At 54.4% G+C, this 2,619-nt stretch overlaps 1 long non-coding RNA gene across 1 annotated transcript; it reads right to left on the bottom strand.

Annotated features, from left to right (window-relative positions):
* Positions 1-349: 349 nt before the first annotated feature.
* On the bottom strand, positions 350-1,233 carry LOC141953284 (uncharacterized). The gene is made up of 3 exons (XR_012631897.1): positions 1,114-1,233; positions 761-861; positions 350-431 (listed from the first exon to the last, which is right to left on the bottom strand). It is a non-coding gene; the product is annotated as an uncharacterized LOC141953284 (long non-coding RNA).
* Positions 1,234-2,619: the final 1,386 nt, after the last annotated feature.

Genomic DNA, 2,619 nt, shown 5'->3' with positions numbered 1-2,619 from the left:
CTGAGGAGATGACAAGTAGAAAAGCCTTTCTAAGCAATGGCACTGGCTGCTTGATAAAGTTGTTTTCAACAAAAAGTCAGAGAAACTGAGCCCTGATGCTTTGGGGCTCAGAATTACCCTGTCCGCTACAATCCCTGGGCTGGGAGTGTGCGGGGAGAGCAACAAGAGCCCAGAAACACGGAGCTGTGCATGGGGAGAGGAAGGCACAAGCTGGGGGAAAGGAGAGAGGGGACCAAAGGGCTGTGGACTCTTGGCTTACTGCAACAGTTGAGACATCTTTGCAGCTGCTTGGTCTGCCCATAGCCCCCGCTGCACTACTCAGTCTTTAAGAAGCCGACAAACTCGTTGGTGAAGTTGATGCTGGGGATATCAGCCCCAGTGACATGGAAGGACTTGTGCTCCTTGAAGAACCTGGTACGGGCGAGCTGGACCTGGGGAGTGCAGAGCAGGCAGAGCTCAGCAGGGCAATGTTAGCGTCCAAGAGGAAGCTGAGACCTTGTTGCACAGGAAATGTCCTCTCTGTGCCATAGTGCGGGTGCTGGGGTGTGTGAGCCAGGGGGGACAGGCACCGCACACCAGCCTGAGTGGGAGCTCTAGCTGGGCCCCAGAGAGAGTGAGCAAACCCTTAGGGGTGCTCCTCTTCATTCCAGCACTGCTGAAGCTACCTGGGACTGGAGAGAGTGTCCTGGTTCCAACCCCCCACCTCCCCCCACCCTGTGCCATCCTCCCTGCTTTGCTGTACACTGGCCCCAGGGCTTACCTGCCAGAGGTTGTGCCGGACTGTTTTGTGGTAGCAGTCTGTGACTGTCTCCATGTCCTGAGAGTTGCAGTGTTTGTCCCAGTGGGGCCCAAAGAGGGACACTAGAGTACAAAGAGTCACCGGTGCAGCTCAGGCAGCCCCAGCTCCAGCAGGAGATGGGCAAAGCCCTCAACAAATCTAGCCATTCAACACCACTGCCTTCCCCTAATTTCACTACACTCCCTTCAGCTCTGTGCTGCCTCCCTCTTCCCCCTGCAAGCATGAACTGTGATGTCTGAATTCCTCTCACTCCACCCCACTGCCTCCGTTGTCCCCTGGGGACTCTGCTGTGGAGCTTCTGCCTGGGGCTCTACCTTCTAGCTGTACTTGGATGATGAACGTATCCGAAGGGTTGTTGAGCGAGGGGAAGCAGGTGGCAGTGCCCTGGAGTTTGCAGTGCTGCTTGATCTCTAGCTGCCTCAGCTTATACTGTAGAACCCACGGGAACTTTCTGGTCCACTTATCCTCACAGAGCTTGCTGTGGAAGAGCAGCACAGTGTCCAGGCCTCCAAGCACATGGTAGCCTGTGGAAGAAAACCCTGAAAGGTGCCTGGTTCTCCCCCCTTACCGAGAGAGCTCTCTTGTGCAGAGAGCTCAGTATTGTCCCACCCCTCCTCTCACCCCATGGCCTCTCTGTCCTCCCTGCCCTTGTTTGCTTGGTCCCCCTGCTTGTTAGCATGATGCTGGACTCACCAAAGATGCTGTAATGAAATGTTTGGGACACGTGGACCCCGTGCTTCATGTAGGAGATGGTGCAGGAGTACTTCCCACTGTCGCCTGCTTGGAAGTGGTGGAAGAGGAGATGTCCCTCTTTGGTGACTGACAACAACTTGGGGGCTAGTGCAGGAGACAGAGAGGTTGACGGTGATCACCAGGAGTTGGCTGTCCTTGCTGAGCTGTCCTAGTTACTGTGTGGCTGTGTCATGCTCTCCTGGACTGTCCCAGATTTCGTCTCCTTAAACCACTGCTGAGACTCTACAAGGACCCCCAAAGCTGCTCTTCCCCTTCCTTCTCTGATAAGTTATTGAGGGAGAGGGAAGAAATTAAGAAACCCAGTGCCCTCTCTTCTGCCAGAAATGTCAAGTTCTACAAAAGAACCATCCAAATGCCTGAAAACTTTCTTAACAAAACTTCTCAGACCTTATTAGGACAGAAAAAGGAGTAAGTATTACCCCATAACTCATGTCCTTTTTGCAGTTCAGCAACCCCCAACACATGCAGTCTTAGGAGATCCCAGTCTTCATGTGCCCCTCACCTGCTCCACAGACCTGCTTCTTCCTTGGGTGGCTGTTTCCCCTCCTACCCCTCTATTCCTCACAATAGCAGAGCCCATTGCAGCTGCTTGCTCCTGACTGTGTAGATGAGAGGAGCTGGGACCTTACCTGCCCTGTCCTGCACCCAGTGGTAGGTGTGATCAGCTGACTCCATCCTGATAGGGCTGCAGGTCAGTGAATACAGGCTGCTCGCCGTGTGGATGAAGACAAGGCCTAGTCCAGAGAAAGAGAGACAAAAACTGGGGACACATTTGAGGAATTTCAGGGCATTGCAAAAAGCAGGCCTGGAGCTGAGCAGAGAGGAGGGTTGGGAAGCCGCTGGAGCAGGCTGGGAACCTGTGTGGCATGTGGATGGACCCAGGCCCATTGGGGACCATCCTACATGGAGGCCTGGGGTTGTTTATGTGCTTAGAGGAGAGAAAAGGCCAGGAGCTGGAGGAATAAGTGGCAAGAAGTGCGGCTGTGGTAAGCAGAGCTGGTGGAGACCAGACTGGGCCATCTCTGCTCGTGTTGGCTGTGACTGGGATGCCACATCCTCTGCCCAGG

This window comes from Strix uralensis, chromosome 22 (assembly GCF_047716275.1).
Source record: "Strix uralensis isolate ZFMK-TIS-50842 chromosome 22, bStrUra1, whole genome shotgun sequence".
Taxonomy (NCBI): domain Eukaryota; kingdom Metazoa; phylum Chordata; class Aves; order Strigiformes; family Strigidae; genus Strix; species Strix uralensis.
The sequence above is the reverse complement of the archived record's forward strand: the minus strand, read 5'-3'. Positions and strand labels throughout refer to the sequence as shown.